General features: G+C 43.4%; 1 pseudogene; it reads right to left on the bottom strand.

Annotated features, from left to right (window-relative positions):
• Nucleotides 1–1,019: 1,019 nt before the first annotated feature.
• Nucleotides 1,020–23,840, bottom strand: LOC115683564 (uncharacterized; annotated as a pseudogene).
• Between the last annotated feature and the right edge of the window lie 3,031 nt (nucleotides 23,841–26,871).

The following is a 26,871-nucleotide window of genomic DNA, read 5'->3' as shown; positions in this document are numbered from 1 at the left end:
TGCAGGTTCCTCATTTTTTAGAACTTGAAACCTGGAACTTACTTGGTCACAAGTTCTAGGGTAGGTTCTAAGGTCTAACATGTTCTTCTTTTTTTTAATTTCATTTTTACTTAAATAAAACGAAAATGAATGCAATAATACTGAACAAGCTTATCATTCATCAAGAAAAATACAGAAAACTAGTTTTCTTGGTATTACGGTTCAAATAAATATAATTAAAACGAGAAGTCATTGTGTGAATCGATATTAGGGGTGAGCGGTTCCATGTTCCGTACATGTTTTATCTGAAACCTACCCATGAGAATAGGTTCCTCATTTTTTGAAATCCGGAACCTATCTATCACAGGTTCCAGGTAGGTTACAGGGTCTACTCAGATTTCTCATGTATTATTAATTGAATAATTACAGTGAATCATCACTTTTAATGACTTCCACTTACTGTTATGATCCATTGATCAGAACATATATTTAAATATATGAAGAATATAAAACATTAACAAGTCATAAAATGAAAGCTCAAATTAGTGGTTCCAGATTATACATTCATTATCTAACATCATGAAACACCGCAGGATCACGCGAAGACATAGACCAAGAAAAAATACAAAATACTTATTTAGGCTTCAGGTTCCAAGTTCCACTTACCTAGAACTTGAAACTTACTCGTCGAAATAGGTTCCTCAATTTTTAGAATCTAGAACCTACCCTGCATACCTTGAAACTTGGAAACTATAGATTCTCATCGATCAGGTTTTCAAGTTTCAGGTTTTACCTTGAAATTATGCTTACCCCTACTTCAAATGCAAATGTTATACTACTAGTTGTGGAAGGAGAATTTTGGCTAATTCCGTCTCTGAATCGATAACTGCACTCATTTGAATATTATTTTGGACTACGAAAGGAGAACCGTTCTCTCAACCGGTCAGCTTGCACTTTTTGAACATCGTTCTTACAAACCAAAGAATGCTGAATCACTGAAAGAAGCAAGGAAAATTTCCCGTGTACCAAGGGTTGAATGACCCAGAGAGAATTTATTGTGAGCAGGCTCTGTTGGGTGGTGCTTAGTCACTTCGCAACGAAAAGATCAATTAGACGGCGGGAAACTCACGTACGGATCGGCGAATGCAGCATCATTTCCCAGACGTGAGAACACAATCTGCATCTCGAAGTTCATGGAAAATTACACTTTGAAGAGGAAGCGCCAGAATAAAAGTGCATTTGTAATCTGCACTAGTGTATTATTTTATTTTCAACTTGACGAGAGCGAAAGCAGATTTCTCCTATCACGAGGAAAGAAAGCAGTACTATTTCAAATAATGAGGCATTACATGGCCACGGCCGCCGGTTTCGGTTCGTGGCCATGTATGAACCGGAACCACAAGGGGTGGTTCCGGTTCCGGTTCCAGTTCGGAACCGGCAGCTCCGGACCAGTTCCGGTTCCAGTTCCGGCCGGTTCCGGTTCGTAATTTAAAAATTAATAAAATAAATTATAAAATAAAAATTGCAGGCTTGATCCTCCGTCGGTCGTCGCTCGGGTTTCGCGGCCTTGGCCATGGTGGTGGAGGCGGGGTTCAAGGCGGCGAGGAGATGAAGCGGGAGACGGGGGCGGCGGCGAGGGGGAGAAGGAGGGGGCCGGGAGGGGGACGGGGACGGGGAGGAGGAGCGGGGGGTCCTCCTCCCCCGGGGGTTGGGCGGGTTCGTGAGGAGGGGAGGAGGAGGGGGTGTCGACGTCGGCAGCTGCGGCCATGGGCGACGGCGGCAAGGGTTAGATATGGGGAGACGGGGGGCGAGCGGAGGAGAAAAGGGAAGGAGGCGCAGGGTAGCGAGGGGGGAGGAGGATGGGGCATCGGCGTCGGCGGCTGCGGCATGAGCGGGGGCGACGGCAACGGGGGTCAGATCTGGGAAGATGAGGGGTGAGCGGAGGAGAAAAGGGAAGGAGGCGCCGGGTAGCGAGGGGGGGAGGAGGAGGGGGCATCGGCGTCGGCGGCTGCGGCATGGGCGGGGGCGACGGCGGCGGGGGTCAGATCTGGAAAGACGGGGGGCGGGTGGAGGAGAAAAGGGGAAGACCGGAGGAGGCGCAGGGGAGAGGGGGGAAGGAGGGATTTGGAGGAGGAGGACCGGTGGTGGGGGTGGGAACGTGGGGGTGGGGCTGCTGTGCAGCAACAGTTTTTTTCTGTTTTTTTTTTTTTGGAATCGGGCCAGAATCGCTGGTTGTGGGCTGGTTCCAAAATTATTGGAATCAGAACCGGGCCCGTAGGCCACGGGCCGGTTCCGGTTTCGAACCGCGGGCCTGGTCAACGGGCCGGTCCCGGGTTTGACCCGAGCCGGTTCCGGGCCAAAACCGGCCGTGGCCATGACTAGCATTACCTGATAATCTCCAAGTGTGCGGGACTTAAAACCAGCTGCGCAATAATCGAAGTAGTACTCCCACGTCCTTATGAACTTTTCATTGAATCCCAGAGCCAATATTTTCCTGCAAAGGGAGAAAGCTGTCATGAATGACAACTACACTGGGAGAAATTGTACGAAAGTGATTGCAGCATCCTGTCACTAGTCACCTCTGTTTCTCCATGAAGTTCTTCCTCCAACGCCGAAGCGTTTGGTAGTAATGGATTCCTATGTTGTCCAGATGCTCCACGCTGTAGTGGAAGATCTTTCGGTGAAAAAATGAAGAGAAGAAGAACAAAGAATTAAATACGCAATTGTACCAAAGTCGGGACGTGGAGGCCATAGCTGATGTTATCCTGCTTAACGAAGGCATGCAGCTGCTGGGGAAGATACATTCTTTTATGAAGTCTGAACTCCGCCCGTGTTCGTCCTACCGCTAATCGGGTATGGATATGAACTAGTGGAATTTAACACCCCAGCGAAAAAAATAAGCACATCTTTTACTTTTGAAACAATAACTCGAGCCACAAAACTGGTTTATGTCACATGCCTGTAGAATAAAAAGTCCGTCTTTGGCTAGCACCGATTTGCAACAGCCGAAGTCCATGTATTCATGGCCGACTGCTTCTATCATCTCTCTGTGAAATCAACAGTGAGTTTTTTAAGCATCTTTTTTGGTCTGTTTAACATTAATATGAAAAGACAAACTGACCAGGAAATGATCCTGTCATATTTGTAGGTACCTGGCAATTGGCGATAATCACAAAGAAGAAATTTGATGTGGTCCTGCATTAAAAGGAAATACATTATCTCTTGGACCTAATAAAGTAGAATTTCAAGAACAAAATGCAGGCAGATTGGGTACCTGAAGGCCCGCTTCTATCACTCTCGATCCAGAATACTTCAGTTGCTCTTTTGACAAAGTAATGCCGGTGTATTTGCATCCGGTTTGCCTGACAACTTCAATGGCCTAGCCTCCCCAACCGCAGCCAATTTCAAGAACTTCATGCATCTTTTCAATTCTCGACTACATTTCGATAAGACAAAGCATTACCACAAAACAGTCGGAGGTTAACCGTCAAGCAGCTCACAACTAATAGCAAGTAAAACTTACTTTTTTAATCAAAAGAGAGATTTTTCTCATCTGTGCTGCCTTTAGGTCTTCACCTGCCATCTATCAAATTTTTCAACAGGACGAGAACACATCATTGTTTTGAGCGACTAGACTTCACTCAAACATGGATTCTTTATTGACTCTGGCTTCTAAAGCATGTATTCAGCAGCAGAAATATCAAAACGGGTTGTTGTACTTGCTGACCTTAAATACCGCGCATGAGTATGACACAGTCTCATCCAAGAACAGCGAGAAAAGTTCATTACTCTGCAAACATGACAAAATGGAAATCCTAGAATTACATCCTATCATATGTACATGCACATTCTTGCCTTTGATATACATCAATGTTGAGTAATTGACAATGTATTATGGCTCATTCTGTTCTCTTGAAAAAATGCTAGGAAAAAGGATTAGGAATAAAGTATTTACCAGATCATAATGCCGGGAGATGTTCCTGCGAGCTTGTGTTAAAGTGTTTTGCCTTGATACATGCTTGAAGAAGTACTTGGCCGAACCAATACCAGCTGTTATTAACATCGGTGTCCACCAACCCCTAATCAAAAGGGACATCCACTGGTTTAGTATCTTCAATAAGATCGTACAAGGTCCAAAGCATTTTGTTCCACTTAGTAAATTATTGAATACCTTTTATTACTTAATTTTGGGACAGTAGTATCAGTATCTATGTTGGCTATGAGAATCTGCGATTATACACATTGTTGACAAGTGATTAAGCATTTGATAAGTTCAAAGGATACAGCATTTGGAAAATGTAGTCTGTTTGATGAAGAAAATAACCAGAATAAGATTTAGAAAACCTTCATCTTTATCTACAAAAGAAAAATCACCAGTTATGTATGTGTCTGCTAGGCCTAAATCGGCCTGAATCATGACCTGAAAAACCAAAAAAATTGTTATTAAGACACAAAAGGGTCTCAGCAGGAACTAGCAAAAACTGGGCTTTACTCGTAGAAGGGTCCTGAATAGTCTTATGCGGTGTGGGCTGAAGTTGAGCGTAAAGTTAGAACAATACCTTCCAGTAAAACTGTGGACTGTGGATCCTCATAGTAACCATCAGAGGACATCTTTTCCTGGTTCCCTCGAAGGTAAACATCGTGCCTCCTTCCTCTAATAAACTGCCACTCACGAAAGCATAATTATAGCTCCGTGATTCTGAAAATGTTCCCCTATGCCGTAAGTCATTAAGAACAAATTTCACTTTTTGTAATATCATTCATACTGACAAGTAAATTTGCATATTCTGTTCTAAGCTATTAATGAAAATGCAGGAGCAGACCACAGCAAACTAGCGATGGATATGACGCTGAAGATGAAAAGATGTTGACTAAGAGACTGATTCAGAGCAATGACAGTTAACATTCTAAGGATCTACAGAGAAATAAGACAAAGAAACATGTCTACTACAAGCAAGTAGTGTCACGCCCCGAGCCCCATCGGGCACGCGAGACCCTCACCTAGTCGATTTGTGCGACGTCCCAGGAATGTCGCCGACCTCAAATCGCCATCAGAGATTTACAACCACAGCGAATACTAATAAATAATCCCTGACAAATAAAACTGAGGAGAATAAGGAGAATACACATATTTCTTTTCATTGCCAACTTATAAAATATTCACAACTTACGACCGCCACATTTTTCCACCATCGCAATACTTACACCCCGTACTACAACCCATCGATATACCAAAAAGACCGATGACCTGGCATTCTATCCCAAAAATGTTACTTTTCAAAACTTACTAGGAACCCCCGTACTAACCCCTAACGCCCCTTACTAGGCGTCCATTCTGAGTCTGATTCTTCATCTTCTGACTCCGAACTCTCCTGAGCAGCTTGCTCCTCTGAGGGCTCTGACTCTGCTTCGATCACAATCGGGTGATTGATGTCGCCCGACTCAGCTGGAGCTGCGTTCTGATACTCCTCAGCCAAGAAATCGAAGAAATTATACTCAGACACATAATTGGGATCCATGTACTGCTCGAACGGGAGTATATACTCCGGATCTCCTACAGGCTCTTCAGACTCGCCAGGTTCGTCCTCGGGTTCCACTTCGGGCTCCGCTTCGGGATCTACCTCGGCCTCCGCTTCCTCTGGTTCTTCCTCGGGGATCGGTTCTAAATCTATGTCCATCGGGTCGTCCTCAACTTGCGACGCTTCGGGCTCGGGTTCATGCTCAGCCCCTGAAGATCCCTGAGCTGCGGCCGCTGAATGCAAACCCGATTGAGCTAAACTAGTATCCACACTAGTCAACTCTCCGTCTATCAAGGGTACGACCGTCGGGTCCCAATCCCCAACTAAATCAAAGGGAACATCGAAACCCCTAACGGGCCCGAACTCATCCCCGTCAGCATCCCGGAAGAACCAGGCAGTGTACTTTTGTTCCTCCCACAGGGGCAAGCCTATTTCTACGAAAACGGTAGTAATATGCCTAATCCAGGTCATCCCATCTCCCATTGGAAACTCTGCAACGTCCAACTCGGAGTGCACGGGTACCCCAAAACGCTCTGGTGGCTGCGGTGGAGGATTCATGGTTCCTGTCGGGGTTCTGAAATTGTCGGTTGAAACAACCGTGAGAACACTTCTCAGTAAGTTCACCCCTAAACCCCACCTAGGCTATCACGTACCTCCAGACAATTACGCAATCACACACATTCACGAACATCAAGTAATCACATCATAGGCACATCAATTAAGACGGTCAGGCTCAATAATGCACACACTTGCACTCAATCACGATCACGTCGTATGCAACACGCGCATGTACCGTTCTCATCCCATTATTCCTTCCATTCTCATTTTCCACTTTCACAATCCTCGCCAGTGACCCGCGTTGAAGTACACGCCTCAGGTACACTGCGACCAATCATCACCACACTTCCGGCCTGCGTACTCGTTCACGCCTCAGGCCCCGAACGCGACCTGAGCATCACACGCCCCAGGCCCGATCCCAACTCACACTCGATCGCGCCCCGAGCATCATACGCCTCGGTCTGATCCCACATTCACACTCGATCGCGCCCCGAGCATCACACGCCTCGGTCCGATCCCACATTCACACTTTCCTCAGCCCGCGCCAAATGCGACAGGCCTACATGATCAAAACCCGAGCTTATAGTGCCTCGGTCCAATCCCGGTCTCACCCGAGCTGATCGTGCCTCAGGCCGATTCTCATTCTTGCTTTTTCAAGCCTCAACCTGTGCCAAATGCAACAGACCTACATGATCACGGCTCGAGTTTATGATACTCGGCCCGATCCCAAATTTGCACTTTCGCACTTTCACACACTTTCCCAACATCACTTGCCACACTACAATTTCCTTCTCCCTCATGCCCACGCTCCACATGCATTTATCACACGCAACTGGCCCTTCACACGTGGCCCGTGCACGCATCAATTCACACATAAAACACGCTCACTCAGCAATTCACATGGCCACTGTCAACAATTAATTCAATCTGGCCAACGTGTGCACCAAACATGCATAATTCTATTATATAATTACACAACTAAGCACCCAATTAAATCAACTCCATCCAGAATAATTCCAAACGCGCCTAAAACGCGTAAATTGCCAATTTTCTCTAACCAGATGGCGTCGAATCAATTCCGATCCTTCACGACACTTTCTCGCCATTAAATGCCGGTTCTAAAAATCCAACTTGTGTCCCGAACAAATCATCACAGCCCCGTGAACAGTAAATCACAGCTTGTGAACAGTAATTCGCAGCTTATAAACACACATATAACCATCACAATCGCGAGTAATTTCAGTCACAAGGACCCTCACAATTCAGCCACGACATCACAAAACAATCCGACACATATGCACCACAAATCAAGCCATAAACACATTATTCCGAACCACAAATTCCATCATGTATACTTCTCATAGGCAGCCCTTATTTACTCTCTAAATAACCCCCAAACCATCATAATTTCAGCCATAATTTCACCCAAGGTGAACTCGATAAATTCGTCCATGAAACAAACCCCAAATTTTGCCGAACACTAGTCCGTTAATACCGAAATCATTATTTTTCTTCCACCAAACGACGTCAAATCGATTTCGGTCCTTCACGGGACTTTTTCACCATAATTTATTGGTTCTAAAAATCCAACTTGCGTCCCGATTGGCCCATCACAGCCCCATGAACAATGGATCACAGCCACTGTTATTTTCTAATTTCCAATAATTAATGCCCGAATTAAATCCCAAGGCCCACCATAAAATTTTCACTACCAATTCATACAATTCCGCACCTAACTTTATACAGATTTCACCCAAAATCGCCCGTCGATACCCGAAGTCCTAAATTGGGTTTAGAGCGTGACTTACCCGCGTTCTAGACTATCGCGGCTAGAACGAAAAGCGGCGGCCCTTAATCGGGAACAGCGGCGACGACGTACGGCTCCCGGGTGGCGGCGATCGGCTTGGGTGGCGACGGCGCAGCTTACTTGGGCGGTGGCCGGCAAGGCTCACGGCCAAAGGGGGAACCGAGAGGAAGAGAGAGAGAAAACGGCGGCTGGTGGTGGTGGCTTGAGGGCTGGTACGACGGCTTGAGGGCGGCCCGGACGGTGGTGGCGAGTGGTGGTGCCGGCGGTGGAGGAAGAACGGCCAAGGAAAGCCCACGGTGGAGGATGGGGAAGCTCACGGCAATTTGGGGGAAATTTTCACGGGGAGAGAGAGAACCGAATGGGAAATGAGAGAGAGGAGAGAGAGAAGAGTGGTCTAGACTAAATAGTAACTTTGACCCAAAATATCTAAGGCACAAATGACCAAAATGCCCCTTGCCCCTAAAACTAATCCTTTATAAATCCTTAAGGGCAAAATCGTCACTTTCTCCATTTCTCGTCCAAATCGAATTTTTCCGAAGAATTTGAGCGCACCAAAAATTGACACGTGTCACGTGCAACGTCGTCCTAGCGTTCCGTCGTGACTTCCTAATTTTCCGGTGTCCAATTTGGGCAAAATTTCAATAATTAAATTCTATTAAACGCAACTCGAGCGTTTCTTGAGCTAACGGGCGGCTTGCTGGGGAAATTCGCGAAATCGACTCATGACTGATACTAAGTCAAGTCACGTGCAAGTCCGTTCGGTGCGTGACGACCTCGGTTGTCATTAAAATCGCGAAGATCAATCACTTGATCCGAGGGGTATAATCGTTCGGTATAATTTCAGAATCATTCGTCAAGTCGTTTCGTGGTCCAACAGAATCACCCGCGATCCACTACTAGGACAGTGGCGAACTGACCCCTAACTATCCTTGGATCGGCCAACAGTGGCTCAAAATATCACTTCCGCGATTTAATGGTCGAAGTCCATTCACAGTCGAATTTTCTTTAGTTGCGCGAATTTAATTCCCCTATTAACCTTTCCCTAATGGTTAGCATTCCCAGGAATGATCAGTTCCGGGCGAGAAATTTACTACGAGCACATTTCATAAAACTCAGTTATTTAATAAATTCCAATTGGTGGAATTTCGGAATGTCACAATCTTCCCCTCTTATAAAATTTCGTCCTCGAAATTTACAATCTTACCACTACTAAAAATTTACAATTCCTTACTGCTGCTCAAACAATTGGGGGTACAGACGTTGTATCATTTCTTCACTTTCCCAAGTTGCGCCTTCAGTCCCGTGGTGCTCCCAGATAACCTTGACCATTGGGGTCGTCTTATTTCTCAAAACCCGTTCTTTCCGATCTTCAATCCTGGCTGGTCTCTCGACGTACGATACCTTATCATCTACTTCTATCTCTTCATAGCTCAATACGTGCGTCGGGTCCGGTTCGTATTTCCTCAACAACGATACGTGGAACACATTATGCACCTGCGACATATTTGGCGGTAACGCGATGCGATACGCCAAATCTCCAATCCTTTCTAACACTTCGAAGGGTCCCACGTACCTCGGACTCAATTTGCCCTTCTTACCAAATCGGGATAATCCTCGCATAGGCGAAACTTTAAGGAACACGTGATCCCCTACTTGGAATTCGAGAGGTCTTCGCCTTTTGTCTGCATAACTCTTTTGACGGCTCTGCGCTGTCCTCAGCCTTTCGCGAATAATCTTAACTGCCTCAATTGACTGCTCAATAAGCTCTGGTCCAGTTATAGTCGTTTCTCCCACTTCGTCCCAACACACGGGCGTTCTACAAGCCCTGCCATATAGCGCTTCAAAAGGCGCCATTCCAATACTCTGCTGGAAACTATTATTATAAGCAAACTCTACTAAGGGTAGTTGCTCCTCCCACTTACCCTGAAAATCCAGCACACATGCCCTGAGCATATCTTCCAGAGTCTGAATTGTCCTCTCAGACTGACCATCCGTTTGTGGATGATAAGCTATACTGAATTGCAGCTTCGATCCTAGAGCCGTCTGCAGACTTCTCCAAAAATTGGCGGTAAATCTGGGATCACGATCTGACGTAATCGATACTGGAACCCCATGCAGGCAAACTATCTGCTGCACGTACAACTCTGCATATCATTCTAACGCGAAATCCTTTCGCACTGCCAAAAGTGTGCCGACTTAATTAGTCTGTCGACAATCACCCAAATGGTGTCATAACCTCTTTGACTTCTCGACAATCCCGACACAAAATCCATGGTTATATGTTCCCATTTCCACTCTGGGATTTCCAACGGTCGCAACAATCCTCCAGGCTTACAATGTTGCGCTTTCACCTGCTGACACGTCAGGCACTTAGCCACGTGCTTAGCTATATCCGACTTCATACCATTCCACCAATAAAATTGTCTCAAATTCCTGTACATTTTTGTACTGCCGGGGTGAATACTGTACTGACTACGATGTGCTTCGGAAAAAAAATTTCTTCCTTAACTCCCGCATCGTCTGGCACACATAACCTCCCACGAAATTTCAATACACCGTCTTCGGATATCTGAAAATCCGGCTTCCTCTTAGTAACGTCCATCTCAATAATCTTCTGTACCTCTGGGTCCGTAGACTGCAAAGCTTTAACTTTAGCCTGTATTTCCGGTTCAATCCTTAAAGTGGCTAACAAGCTTGAGACTTGACTTACTTCCAATTTGAACTCTGAGTCTCGCACTTTCTCCAACAGAGTCCATTCTTTGACCATCAAATACGCGATGCTTGATTTCCGACTCAACGCATCCGCTACTCGGTTTGCCTTTCCGGGGTGATATAAAATATCACAATCATAGTCCTTTAACAATTCCATCTAACGTCGCTGCCTCATATTCAACTCTTTCTGCGAGAATAAATACTTGAGGCTCTGATGGTCAGTATAGATCTGAAATCTTTCTCCGCATAAATAATGTCGCCAAATCTTAAAGGCGAACACTATTGCGGCTAAATCCAAATCGTGCGTCGGATAATTTAATTCATGTGGCCTCAACTGCCTGGATGCATATGCTACCACTCGCCCATGTCGCATCAACACACACCCTAATCCTTTCAACGACGCGTCACTATATATCTCATATCCTTCGGGTCCTGATGGAATCATCAACACCGGTGCCGTTGTCAACCTATGTTTTAATTCCTGAAAGCTCCTCTCACATTTGTCAGTCCATTCAAACTTCGTTTACTTTTTTCAACAAATATGTCAACGGTGTTGCTATTGCCGAAAATCCTTCCACAAAACGACGATAATATCCGGCCAAACCCAGAAAACTCCGAACTTCTGTTACCGTCGTTGGTCTAGGCCACTTCATCACAGCCTCAATCTTTGATGGGTCCACTGAGATTCCTTCTCCGGAAATCACATGTCCAAGAAATATTACTCGACTGAGCCAGAATTCACATTTGCTAAGCTTAGCATATAGCGCGTTCTCCCTTAAAGTCTGCAACACTCGATGCAAATGAAATTCATGCTCCTCTAGGCTCTTCGAGTACACTAATATATCGTCAATAAAAACAATCACGAACTGATCTACCGTCATCTGACCCTGGCGGAGTCTCATAAACTCAGCGAGCTTCCTTTCCCTAGCACTGGCCGAGAAATATTTCTCATAAAAGTTCTCAGTAAAAACAGCCCAGGTCCTAGCTGTGCCTTCCGGAAGAATCCTATCTTTGGTGGCTTTCTACCAGTCATTTGCATTATCCTGCAATTGATACACCGCCAGAGTTACCCTCTCATGATCATTGCACTCTAACACCTCAAAAGCCTTTTCAAGCTCCTCTACCCATCGAGGTGCAGCCTTAGGATCACCTTTCCCGGCAAACTTAGGCGGTTTCAGCTTTATAAACTGTTCTACTAGCTGATGCATCGGTCTATTCACAACTCCTTGCCCTTGCCCTTGATTCTCATGATTAATGACAGTAGCAGCAGCCATAGGGGCCTCAACAGGTTGGGCAATTTCAGCAGCTCTTTCCTGAGTCTGCTGTTCTAACAGATTTCCGATCCGTTCCAACGTCCTCATAACAACTTCCATTCGAAGATCCTTAGTAAGTCTAACTTCCACTCTAGTGTCCACGGTAGCTCCAACATCCACTCTAGGATTCTCTACTGCTCTAACACCCATTCCGAGGTCCTCGACAGCCCTAGCTCGAGCACGACCTCGACCTCTCGTTCCTCTTCTAGCGTCCCTTCTTGGGACTCTTCCTACTCCTTTTCCTTCACTGCTCATCCCACAATTCTACCACTCTCCTACTTGCTATAATTCCACTCAGGAATTAGTAATCTAAGCCAACTAGATCAGTCTAGTTCTAGGCAGTGAATTAACACAATAATTCACTTAGCAGGCAAACAATCATCACAACAAACAATCCGCTCAATCAGTCACAACAATTAATCTGGAGGCACGTGTAGCTCACTCCGCTCTGTCTCACTCAAATCTCCCTAATTTCTACCCCAAATCTTTGCTCCTTATCACTCCAAACTTCGACCAGTCCAGATCGAGTTAACCTTGCTCTGATACCAATTCATACGCGATGTCACACCCCGAACTTCATCGGGCACGCGACACCCTCACATGGTCGATTTGTGCGACGTCCCAGGAATGTCGCCGACCTCAAATCGCCATCAGAGATTTACAACCACGGCGAATACTAATAAATAATCCTTGACAAATAAAACTGGGGAGAATAAGGAGAATACACATATTTCTTTTCATTGCCAACTTATAAAATATTCACAACTTACGACCGCCACATTTTTCCACCATCGCAACACTTACACCCCGTACTACAACCCATCGATATACCAAAAAGACCGATGACCTGGCATTCTATCCCAAAAATGTTACTTTTCAAAACTTACTAGGAACCCCCGTACTAACCCCTAACGCCCCTTACTAGGCGTCCATTCTGAGTCTGATTCTTCATCTTCTGACTCCGAACTCTCCTGAGCAGCTTGCTCCTCTGAGGGCTCTGACTCTGCTTCGATCACAATCGGGTGATTGATGTCGCCCGACTCAGCTGGAGCTGCGTTCTGATACTCCTCAGCCAAGAAATCGAAGAAATTATACTCAGACACATAATTGGGATCCATGTACTGCTCGAACGGGAGTATATACTCCGGATCTCCTACAGGCTCTTCAGACTCGCCAGATTCGTCCTCGGGTTCCACTTCGGGCTCCGCTTCGGGATCTACCTCGGCCTCCGCTTCCTCTGGTTCTTCCTCGGGGATCGGTTCTAAATCTATGTCCATCGGGTCGTCCTCAACTTGCGACGCTTCGGGCTCGGGTTCATGCTCAGCCCCTGAAGATCCTTGAGCTGCGGCCGCTGAATGCAAACCCGATTGAGCTAAACTAGTATCCACACTAGTCAACTCTCCGTCTATCGGGGGTACGGCCGTCGGGTCCCAATCCCCAACTAAATCAAAGGGAACATCAAAACCCCTAACGGGCCCGAACTCATCCCCGTCAGCATCCCGGAATAACCAGGCAGTGTGCTTTTGTTCCTCCCACAGGGGCAAGCCTATTTCTACGAAAACGGTAGTAGTATGCCTAATCCAGGTCATCCCATCTCCCATTGGAAACTCTGCAACGTCCAACTCGGAGTGCACGGGTACCCCAAAACGCTCTGGTGGCTGCGGTGGAGGATTCATGGTTCTTGTCGGGGTTCTGAAATTGTCGGTTGAAACAACCGTGAGAACACTTCTCAGTAAGTTCACCCTTAAACCCCACCTAGGCTATCACGTACCTCCAGACAATTACGCAATCACACACATTCACGAACATCAAGTAATCACATCACAAGCACATCAATTAAGACGGTCAGGCTCAATAATGCACACACTTGCACTCAATCACGATCACGTCATATGCAACACCCGCATGTACCGTTCTCATCCCATTATTCCTTCCATTCTCATTTTCCACTTTCACAATCCTCGCCAGTGACCCGCGTTGAAGTACACGCCTCAGGTACACTGCGACCAATCATCACCACACTTCCGGCCTGCGTACTCGTTCACGCCTCAGGCCCCGATTGCGACCTGAGCATCACACGCCCCAGGCCCGATCCCAACTCACACTCGATCGCGCCCCGAGCATCACACGCCTCGGTCCGATCCCACATTCACACTTTCCTCAGCCCGCGCCAAATGCAACAGGCCTACATGATTGAAACCCAAGCTTATAATGCCTTGGTCCAATCTTGGTCTCACCCGAGCTGATCGTGCCTCGGGCCGATTCTCATTCTTGCTTTTTCAAGCCTCAGCCTGTGCCAAATGCAACAGACCTACATGATCGCGGCCCGAGTTTATGATACTCGGCCCGATCCCAAATTCGCACTTTCGCACTTTCACACACTTTCCCACCATCACTTGCCACACTACAATTTCCTTCTCCCTCATGCCCACGCTCCACATGCATTTATCACACGCAACTGGCCCTTCACACGTGGCCCGTGCACGCATCACTTCACACATAAAACACGCTCATTCAGCAATTCACATGGCCACTGTCAACAATTAATTCAATCTGGCCCACGCGTGCACCAAACATGCATAATTCTATTATATAATTACACAACTAAGCACCCAATTAAATCAACTCCATCCAGAATAATTCCAAACGCGCCTAAAACGCGTAAATTGCCAATTTTCTCTAACCAGATGGCGTCGGATCAATTCCGATCCTTCACGACACTTTCTCGCCATTAAATGCCGGTTCTAAAAATCCAACTTGTGTCCCGAACAAATCATCACAGCCCCGTGAACAGTAAATCACAGCTTGTGAACAGTAATTCGCAGCTTATAAACACACATATAACCATCACAATCGCGAGTAATTTCAGTCACAAGGACCCTCACAATTCAGCCACGACATCACAAAACAATCCGACACATATGCACCACAAATCAAGCCATAAACACATTATTCCGAACCACAAATTCCAGCATGTATACTTCTCATAGGCAGCCCTTATTTACTCTCTAAATAACCCCAAAACCATCATAATTTCAGCCATAATTTCACCCAAGGTGAACTCGATAAATTCGTCCATGAAACAAACCCCAAATTTTGCCGAACACTAGTCCGTTAATACCGAAATCATTATTTTTCTTCCACCAAACGACGTCAAATCGATTTCGGTCCTTCACGGGACTTTTTCACCATAATTTCTTGGTTCTAAAAATTCAACTTGCGTCCCGATTGGCCCATCACAGCCCCATGAACAGTAGATCACAGCCACTGTTATTTTCTAATTTCCAATAATTAATGCCCGAATTAAATCCCAAGGCCCGCCATAAAATTTCCACTACCAATTCATACAATTCCGCACATAACTTTATACAGATTTCGCCCAAAATCGCCCGTCGATACCCGAAGTCCTAAATTGGGTTTAGAGCGCGACTTACCCGCGTTCTAGACTATCGCGGCTAGAACGGAAAGCGGCAACCCTTAATCGGGAACAGCGGCGACGACGTACGGCTCCCGGGTGGCGGCGATCGGCTTGGGTGGCGACGGCGCGGCTTACTTGGGCGGTGGCCGGCAAGGCTCACGGCCAAAGGGGGGAACCGAGAGGAAGGGAGAGAGAAAACGGCGGCTGGTGGTGGTGGCTTGAGGGCTGGTACGGCGGCTGGAGGGCGGCCCGGACGGTGGTGGCGAGTGGCGGTGCCGGCGGTGGAGGAAGAACGGCCAAGGAAAGCCCACGGTGGAGGAGGGGGAAGCTCACGGCAATTTGGGGGAAATTTTCACGGGGAGAGAGAAAACCGAATGGGAAATGAGAGAGAGGAGAGAGAGAGAAGAGTGGTCTAGACTAAATAGTAACTTTGACCCAAAATATCTAAGGCACAAATGACCAAAATGCCCCTTGCCCCTAAAACAATCCTTTATAAATCCTTAAGGGCAAAATCGTCACTTTCTCCATTTCTCGTCCAAATCGAATTTTTCCGAAGAATTTGAGCGCACCAAAAATTGGCACGTGTCATGTGCAACGTCGTCCTAGCGTTCCGTCGTGACTTCCTAATTTTCCGGTGTCCAATTTGGGCAAAATTTCAATAATTAAATTCTATTAAACGCAACTCGAGCGTTTCTCGAGCTAATGGGCGGCTTGCTGGGGAAATTCGCGAAATCGACTCATGACTGATACTAAGGTAGCGAATGATAACCATTCTGTTCCGGAATGAGTTCCTGAACCAGAAATAGATTTTTCTATTTCTGGTTCCTGGATGAGTTTCTGAGAAAAAAAACCCGTTTGATAATGACAAAAAATTTATATTTCTAGAACAGAAACCCGTTTGATAACAGCACAAAATTTATATTTCCTGAAATGGAATAAAAAATCCGAAAAATTCATAAAAATCTTTAAAAAAATTCAGAAAATCCCAAAAAATTGAAAAATTCCAGAAAAAATCATCAAAATGTCGAGAAAATAAAAAAAATTTAGATTTCGGGAAAATAGGAAATTTGTTGAATTTTTTCAAAAAAAATCAAGAAATCAAAAATTTCAAAACTTCACAGAATTGCTTAGAATACCTGTGGCCACCCACTTTTAGTGAAATTTAAATTTTTTTAGGTGCCCAAAAAAAATCAAAAAATCAAAAATTTCAAAACTTCACAGAATAGTTTAGAATACATGTGGCCACCCACTTTGAGTGAAATTTAAATTTTTTAAGGTGCCCAAAAAAATTCAAAAACTCAAAAATTTCAAAACTTTACAGAATGGCTTAGAATACCTGTGGCCACCCACTTTGAGTGAAATTTTAATTTTTGGAGGTGAAAAAAAGCAAAAAATAAAAAATTTCAAAACTTTGTAGAATGACTTAGAATACATGTGGCCATCCACTTTGAGTGAAATTTAAATTTTTTTAGATGAAAAAAAACATAAAAAATCAAAAATTTCAAAACTTCACAGAATGACTTACAATACCTCTAGCCACCCACTTTGAGTAAAATTTAATTTTTTTTAGATGCCCAAATGGTATTTTTGATTTTTTTTTTATTTTTTTTGGTTCCTAAAGAAAATTAAATTTCACTCAAAGTGGATGGCCACATGTATTCTAAGCCACTCTGTGAAGTTTTGAAAATTTTTCTTTTTTGCTTATTTTTATTTTTTTTTGACACCTAAAAAAAAATTAAATTTCACTCAAAGTGTGTGATATCCTGAAAATTCGACCAAATTTGGTGATTTATGAAATGGTGATTTCATCGACGCTCTACTAGTTAATTCTCGCTCTGGCCTGATCACCTAGGGAATACTAACCAAAGGGGAAAGGCTATCGAAAAATTTATTTCTAGCAGCTGCTCGTTAGTTCGAGATAAACTATAGTTGCGATTGATCGATTTCAGACACGAATTATGATCCGATTTTGCATGTCGAGTGCTCAAGGATATCACACCCGAACTATAGGACGTCGCCTCATAATTTTTACAAATTGGCCATCGAAAATTATTTGCTAAATTACCCTTCTAGAAACATTTGTGTTAGATTAAATCTTGACCGTTGGATGGAACTTGGAGAGCAAGGCTTGATCTTAGCCCTTGATCTTTGCTTGGGGAGCAAGAACACATCCTAGCCCTTGATCTTTGCTTGGGCATCAAGAACAAATCCCAACCATTGATCTTGATTTAAATTTAAACCCTATTTCTCTCTCTCCTCACTTTCTCTCTTATTCTCTCTCTCTCCCTCTCTCTCGGCCGAATCACCCCACCACCGCCGTCCACCCACCAACACCTTCACGCCACCATCCTTGAGCCCCCGTAGATCGCCGTGTGCCGTTCACCGCCGTCTGTCGCTTGCCGTGTCAAGCCGAGGCCGCCATAGACAACTCGTGTCGTTGTCGTCGTCCTCGCGTTGTACTCGTTTTTAGACGAGTAAGTTAACATCTAATCCCTTGTTTAGGATGTTTAACTTGCATTGGGTAGTTTAGCTAGTTAATGTTTTAGTGCGTTTGAACTTCTAGAATGAGCGTTGGCGAGTCTTGATTGCTAGATTAAGTTGAAATAGATGTTGGATGTCGTTTTGAACTCTTGGTGTGGTATTTTCATGGCTGAGAAGTGGTGGATCTCAAAGTTGAAGGTGTTTCTTGGAGTTTTTATCTTGATTTCAGAACTGATTTTACTGTACGTCCCTGGTTTTCCATTTTTATAAAGCATTTTGTGGTTAGAATCTTGAAAAGTGTTCCTCATCAAAGTTGTTCACAAGATCTTGATCTATAACATACTTGAATTTCATATTTTTCTGAGCTCAAATGGGTTACACGAAGGTCCAATTTCTTACCGAATCAGAATTGTTTTATACTGTGGATTCCGTGACCTTCGTGCCTATTCGGATTTTTATAAAAATTTCCAGTTCGATTTCGACCATACTTCCTTCACAAGATTTGTAAACGAAATCCATTTCTACAACGTGTAAAAATTTCAAAGTGTTTTGAAAGGATTTGATTTGTAAAACGAGTATTTCTTTTGGTTCAGTTCCCCTGTTCCGGCGGACCAGTTCTGGGTTGTTTCCGAGCCATCAAAAGTGATCTTTGTATAAGGATTTTGGGATTGTGTTCTCATGGAAAATATTTGTGAAGGTCTTGTTTATAACATATTCGAATTTTATAATTTTTGGAGGCCATTTGCTATGCTTTTGAAGTTGATTTCCCAAAACATACAAATCTGTCCAGTTTTACTAGAATTCCATAATCTGCCGGTCTTTACTTGAAATCTTTGGCTTTCGATTTCCGGCATAATAGAGACAGTAACCGCAATTACCTAGCTTTTCAATAATGTTTATTTGGCTGTGATCCGATGTTGAATTCATGTTTGAAAATGAATCGATTGACTGTTGCATGTGTGACCATGTGATATTATTGTATGGCATTAATGTGAGCACTATTCACGGACGCATGGGCTAATTGAGAAGATAATAATTGGCCGGAATGCTTGTGTGCTCGTGTGGTCACACGTTGGAGCCGTCTTGCTGTGTATCGCTTGACGATGCCCGATTTATCGGATGCCTGGGGATTATCTGGAGTGCCGATACCCCGGATGCCTTGTCGCGGCCCGAGGCCGGACTCGATGCTCCTTACGGGATACCATCTTACTGTAGATCGTTTGATGTTGCCGTATTGGAATGCCGTCTTACTGTAGATCGTTTGACGTAGCCGTGCCCGATGGGGCGAGACGGAGCCCGGTTATGCCAGAAGACTGCCATCTTGCTGCAGATCGCTTGATGTGTAGTGGCCTCGAGGGGGCGTAATAACTGGAATACGTGTGATGCATAGTGCTTGATTATAGGGTAGAAACTGCTAGGCATGGTATGGGACGTGCCCAAGTGGATTTTGTCTTATAATCGAGACACGCGCGCCTGTGATGCATTGATGCATGGGAAATCTATTTAAATGCTTCGAGTATGTGACATGTTCATTTCATCAACGAGTGTACCAAGGCGAGGTAAGGATGCCTGTGGTTATTTAATAATGTTGCTGTTGATGCTGTATTGCCTGGTTAGGGACCCCCGAGGTGAGTTGACCTTCTAAACGGGGCTTAGGCGTTAACTTATTGAGATTTTTATCTCATTTGTGGTTGTTAAACATTTTTCAGGCCCTTAGCATATTGATGCACCGAGTATGGTTCGGGGTGCCTGGAAGCTAACTTTTGGTGAAGTAGATTGACCCCCAGCCCGACATCTTTTTGTAGACTATGTTTGGAAATGCCTGAAGTGGGCTTGTAAAAATGTTTCCAGGGGTTAATCAAGTAAATGTTAAAATGGTGTTTTGATTTTGATGTTGTAAACCGTTTTCCTATCTATCCTTGTTTATTATTGTTGTCCGGGTGAATCTTTGTTTAGCTTCCGCATGCGTAGCCAAAAGATAAAATGTTGGGTCGGCGACGCGTTCTGGGACGTCGCATCATAATGACCGTTGCAGGATGTTGCGCGCTCGCGGGGTTCGGGGCGTGACAAAGTGGGTGGCCACAGGTATTCTAAGCAATTATGTGAAGTTTTTTATTTTTTATTTTTTTATTTTTTTCGGCACCTTAAAAAATTTAAATTTCGCTTAAAGTGGATGGCCACAGGTATTCTAAGCCATTTTGTGAAGTTTTGAAATTTTTTTTTTATTTTTTTTATTTTTTTCGGCACCTAAAAAAATAAAATTTCGCTCAAAGTGGGTGGCCACAGGTATTTTAAGCCATTCTGTAAAGTTTTGAATTTTTTACTTTTTTGCTTATTTTTATTTTTTGGCATATAAAAAAATTTAAATTTCACTCAAAATGAGTGGCCACAGGTATTTTAAGCTATTCTGTGAAGTTTTGAAATTTTTTATTTTTTTTATTTTTTTCGGCACCTAAAAAAATTTAAATTTCACTCAAAGTGGATGACCACAAGTATTCTAAGCCATTCTGTGAAGTTTTGAAATTTTTGATTTTTTGCTTTTTTTTTATTTTTTTTCGGCACCTAAAAAAATAAAATTTCGCTCAAATTGGGTGGCCACAGGTATTCTAAGATATTCTGTGAAGTTTTTAAATTTTAGAATTTTTTATTTTTTTTTTGGCAACTAAAAAAATTAAATTTTGCTCAAAGTGGGTGGCCATAGGTTTTCTAAGCCATTTTGTGAAATTTTGAAATTTTTTATTTTTATTTATTTATTTTTATTTTTTTCGGTACCTAAAAAAATTTAAATTTCACTGAAAGTGGGTAGCCACGGATTCTAAACCATTCTGTTAAGTTTTGAAATTTTTGATTTTTTGCTTTTTTTTCTCACCTCAAAGATCGTGACTTCCATATGAATATGTGTGTTGAAGAAAATGAATTCCTCAGAAATGGTTCTCACTTTTGTTCCAGAAATAAAAAACCAACTTTTTTTTGGTTCTCATTTCTGATTTCAGAATCAGTTTTGGAAGCAAACCTATCCCGGAAATAGAAAAATGAAATTGCGTTACCAAACGAGTTTCTGGTCCAAAACTGATTCTGGGAACAAAAAACCAGTTCTGGACAAAACCAGAATGGTTTTCATGCATCACCTAAATCAAGTCACGTGCAAGTCCGTTCGGTGCGTGACGACCTCGGTTGTCATTAAAATCGCGAAGATCAATCACTTGATCCAAGGGGTACGATCGTTCGGTATAATTTCAGAATCATTCGTCAAGTCGTTTCGTGGTCCAACGGAATCACCCGCGATCCACTACTAGGACAGTGGCGAACTGACCCCTAACTATCCTTGGATCGGCCAACAGTGGCTCAAAATATCACTTCCGCGATTTAATGGTCGAAGTCCATTCACGGTCGAATTTTCTTTAGTCGCGCGAATTTAATTTCCCTATTAACCTTTTCCTAATGGTTAGCATTCCTAGGAATGATCAGTTCCGGGCAAGAAATTTACTACGAGCACATTTCATAAAACTCAGTTATTTAATAAATTCCAATCGGTGGAATTTCGGAATGTCACAAGTAGTTATCGTGATAAGTAGTAGTATACTCACGTTAGCGAGCCAGTAGAAATATAACGTCCGAGAAATCTACTAACAAAGAGGCGTGCCCCCATTTCCTTGAGTGAAGGAGCCATATGTCGAGGATTCTCAAGAACAGAAGGACTTTGTCCAATCACTCCATGTGCAGCAGCCATGCCAGCCTGCAAAGAAGTCCCTTAACTTAAAATCGCATATCCAACTTGTCGAGAGAGAGAGAGAGAGAGAGAGAGAGAGAGAGAGAGAGAGAGAGAGAGCCTATACCTTCAATCCATCCTCATGGAAGCCATAACCTGAAAGAAGAATAAGAACTCAAGTTGGTCATGACATATACAACTATGTTCCCTTGGCGACCTGAGTTCAAGAATTAAAAAATTCTAGCTGCCGAAAGATTCAAGTTACACCAACTTTATGAGCAAAGACCATAGAAAATTGACTCATCAACTAGGCATAACTTAGGACCCTCATTAAAAATTTCACCACAAGAAAGATGGCAAGAATCTTGCAGGAGTATTCTTTATTACATGCATAGAAATAAATAACATTCAGCGTTGCTAAAAAAAATCACCAGCGCTAATATAGAAATTAAAAGGCTCACCCTGGTATGCTTCGCAGAATCAAATTCCTCTTTTTCCTTGGATCTGATCTAACTCGAGTGAAGCTTTTGATGTGGCAACAGATGGAATTGGATGGCCAGCGCACCACTTAAGCAATGTGTGCTGCGGTTCATGTGAAGGGTTGAGAGTCACGAGAAATGGCAAATCCTTCTGATCAAGGTTCTGCAAATTTTTACAGGCCCTATTAAAGAAAAGAGCATCAGTCATGCTGAAACCGGTGCCAACATAAATGAAGTTCTAGAGGCAGTCAAGCCACGGAAATTGTCAACATGTTGCGGAATGCACCTCACAAAGATGCTATGTTGCTAAAAGTTTAGTGGGCATTAACAACTTTTATGCATATCAACCTAATACTATTTAGTGTAGTTTATGCACTCCATGACAACTGCAAGCTTCACTTCTTTTATTTTAAGGCAATATGTAGCACGAGTTTGTAGTAGGGCCTGTAAAAATTTGCAAAGACCATACAAAATTAGGACCCTCATTAAAAATTAGGACCCTCGACATGTTGCGGAATGCACTTCATGAAGATGCTATGTTTCTAAAATTTTAGTAGGTGTTCACAACTTTTATGCATATAGACCTAATACTATTTAGTGTAGTTTGTGCAGACAACTGCAAGTTTCACTTCTTTTATTTTAAGGCGATATGTAGCACGAGTTTGTAGCACAACAGATCCTGAAGGGCACAGCAGAATCACAAATAAAATCAGCAAGGCACATTTGCCATACCTGAAGCACATTGAGCCAGTACGTCAAGCACACTTTATTTTCAGTACTCCCCAGAAAATTCCACGCAGTCCACGCTGCTGGGTTTTTGGGCATGAAAGTTTTGTCATGATGAAGATAGATCTCGCTGCCAAAATAAAATGTACCAATGGTTGCCGTAAATATAGAAAGCAAAAAGAAGCTTGCCATTCTTGAAATTTCAAAAGAAATTTTGCCCAAGCAGAAGGCTTAAAGCAGATGCAATTGACAACGGTATCACTATGAACGCCATTGTTCCATTCTACATCACCTAAACGTGCCCTGATAGACAATTGAATATTTCTCAAGTTGTATGTTGGCAGATACTAGTCATGAAAACTTTATCCAAAAATGTGCCAGCTATAGATTAACCAATTATACCCGTAGGCATATTGGAATGCACCAAGTAATCTCATCTCATCATAAGTTGCTTGGTCTCCCAACAATCTCAGAGCATCCGGTGCATGGACGGCTGCAATACACTTATCATATACTTCTTCAGAACCATCTCCAGTTAGGACAACGCATCCTGTTCAATCTCCTTCTGTTACTGATAAATTGTGGACTAAAAGGATCAAACCTATAAATTGTCATAATGATTCTTAAATATACCTACTATGACAATTTAGTTAGTACGCCCATATCATTTACTCTAGTTCCATGTCATGTGACCGAAACAACGCAGAAAAGGACAAGACTTAAACAGCAAGTTCTTACCCTCATCACTAGTTGAGATGGATCGCACTTCACAACTTGTTTTTATTTCACACCCTCTACTCTCAAGCTCATCTCTGACCTGAATTCACAAATATTTACAGTTCAACTCATGAAATTCTTTGGAGGGCTTCAAGAGGAAAAAAATTATGACCAAGAACGTCCAGTTTCGCATCTCAAACTACTAAATGTCCAAATTATCATCACCTTATTGACATAAGAATGCGAAAATCTTCGGACAGTAAGCCACTGAGGGTGGTCAAAACCTGCAAAGAAACCAAATAAAAATGTACAAAGAGTATTATGACGACAGACTGATAGAGATGGAAGAAAAAATTAGGTGATTGACTTATTGATACAGAATGCTACCAACTTAAGCAGCAGAGAATTGGTTGGTAGGACATCTGAAATTGCGAAACAAAGTTTTTGTCATTTCCAATCAATCACTAACTCTTCTAGAGCCACGTGATCTACCTGAAGCAGATGATGATTGTGGCAAAAGGACAGAACCGGGAAGGCTGAATAGCTCATATACTCCTTCCAGACGGCAAGACCGGATTGAACCACAAATTGGGATCTGTAGGAAAATAAAATTAATTGGTAATTGCCATATATCTACATTCTACAAACAAGCGAAGGACAGAATTTGTTATATGAGTAAAAGATCAATGATATGACAGAGTACAGTGATTCAACAATCTCACAAGGTAAGCCTTTTGAAATAATTCAGAGTAACCCTGTGACTTGATAAACTGTCCCAAAGTTTCGCTGCGATCGACGTCAGGATTGCTCTCAAGTCCTTCTAGGTAACTGCAAAAATAAACAGGCATCAAACAAAGTGAATGCCGGTGATTGTCCAGTCGTGCATACGAGAAGGATGCAAGAACTTGAAGATTGGCTTATACTTTTTAATGACGTAGGTGTAAGAATTTCTTAATGTGGACTTCATTAATTGAAATTAACTAAATTAGTTTGGTCTAATAAATGTGAGATATATGGGTTCTTAATAAGTCTAATATGGGGCTGGTTAGTGTGGGCCAAGTACGGCCCGGCCCGTAATGAGAGGATCCGTAGTCAAAAACTCTATAAATGGCGTTCAAGTCCCTCCCCTAACCTGATGATACACAATCTAACTCACATACGGATCTAGATAGAAATTTCTTCTTGTGAGTGGCAATCTCATTAGGCCAGTGTCCGACAAAGGGTATAGGGGAGATGCACTTGAGTTCGTGTTCGGAAATCGTCGCCAATTCCGCGTCAAGTTTGATGGTTTTCAAACCAGGTACGCGAATAGATAATTTTTCCATTTTCGTGTTTCGGTTTCTGTTTATGGTGATCCTGGATGTGCCATTTTCGTGGCTAACATGTGGTATCAAAGCCTGCCATAGATTATAACTGAAACATGCGGATTAAGACCGTTTTCGTCTTGACCGAGACGTTTTTGCCACTTTTCGGAATTTTTGGTCGGATAAAAGTTGAATTTTATTACATATTTGGAATCTACTCGTTAAGACGAGAAAATTGACGGGCGGCACGTCACCAGGGGAGGCCGCACGCGCCCTAACGCGCCGACACACGCCCTGGGCGCGGCGGTGCGTGACGGCCACGCGCGGCCATGATGAACCAGCGCGTCTCCCACCGGTAACCATCGGTAACTGCTGACATGACGTTAGTGGGGGCGCGGATCCGGGTTGACCCGGATCCTGACCCGACCTGACTATTGACCCGACCGATCGATGACTCGACCAGACCAGACCGTTGACCCGATCGATCAACCGGTCGGATTGGTACGTTGACCATTGACCGGTTGGACCGGTCAACTGGTCGGACCGGCGGTTCAGACGGGTTTGACCGACTAAATACGCACGCACGCGCCGCATTTTCCGATGGCGCGTGAGGGCGCGTCCGGCATCCATTTGGGACGTTCTTGGTACCGTCGCACTCGTATCGAGATTCTCTATATTGTGGTGTATTTATTTTACATGGTTGAAACTTTTAAAGTGTGAAAATATGTATAGAACCCTATATACGCGTATTTTTAGGGTAATTTTGCGTATTTTCTTGTATTTCTCCATGGTTTCGGAAATGCATATGATAGCTCACATGTATATCACCACATAAGGACTGTGTAGAGTGTAAGTCATTGTCTATCAATGAATGGAACAATATAATTAGCATGACATGTAATTTCAGAGATATACGCCCCTATCTTTACATCTAGTATTACATGTATACAATGAATGTGATACATAAAGCTCATATCCCTGGTATGAGAGATTTTCAAAGATTCAGTTGGGTAAGAATAGAGTAGAAAGGCTGATAAAAACTAACATCCTTCCTACTCTTAAAAATGACCTAGAGACATGCGTATACTGTTGTAGAGGTAAAATGACCACGATAAGGAAGAAAACTGCAGTCCGAAGTTCTTACCTGTTTGAGGTCATTCACACTGATATTTGTGGACCCTATACGGCAACATTGTGTAGAAATTTTTATTTCATCAGATTTATTGATGACTTTTCCTGATATGCCTATCTGTACTTGATTAAGGAAAAGTCCAAGTCTTTTGACAAGTTCAAGATTTTTCGGACTGAAGTCGAGAAACAGTTGAGAAAGGTCATAAAGGTTGTTAGATCTCCCACAAACACCATGTCGACTTTCTCATTATTTCCCACAGTGAGTCTTAATTCATCCTGATTTGGCATCCTCCAGTTTATGAATCCATGTATGGTAAACGTAACATGATTAGTTGCACCGCTATCTAGCCATCAAGAACTGGATGGTGCTTCTGATAGATTGGATTCACAAACAAGTGCTAAAGAATTATTGCCTGCAGGCTTATATTTGGATAACCAAGCCTTGAACTTTCCACGGTCCTTCTTTATGTGACATTTCTTCTTACAAAAGAAGTAGCAATCACTATCATTCTTGAAAGATGTTTTCTTTAGATCTATATCGCCAGATTGACCAGTAGTTACATGAGTATCTTTATGAGTACGATTTCTGAACTTCTTATTCTTTCTCTTATGGTATCAGAGCCTGTCATATCTTAGAACTGAAACATGTAGCTTAAGACCGTTTTCATCTTGACCGAGAGGTTTTTGCCACTTTTCAAAATTTTTGGTCGGATGAAAGTTGAATTTTATTACATATTTGGAATCTACTTGTCGTGACGAAAAGATTGATGGGTGGCACGTCACTGATGGAGGCCGCATGTGCCCTCATGCACCGATACATGCCCTGGGCGCGGCGGCGTGTGACGGCCACACGCGGCCGTGACGAACCGGCACGTCTCTCGCCAATAACGTGTTCTTTATGCTAGTGTTATTGGAAGTTTGATGTACGCAATGATGTGTACAGGACCTGACATATGTTTTGCAGTTGGAATGGTAAGTAGATACCAATCAAATCTAGGTCAAGCACATTGGAAAGCCG

The sequence above is a fragment of the Syzygium oleosum genome, unplaced genomic scaffold (genome assembly GCF_021117445.2).
Source record: "Syzygium oleosum isolate NSW1041296 unplaced genomic scaffold, Sole_v2.1 Sole_v2.01, whole genome shotgun sequence".
NCBI classification, from domain to species: Eukaryota; Viridiplantae; Streptophyta; class Magnoliopsida; order Myrtales; family Myrtaceae; genus Syzygium; species Syzygium oleosum.
Note: the sequence above shows the minus strand (reverse complement) of the source record. Positions and strands in the feature narration are given on the sequence as shown.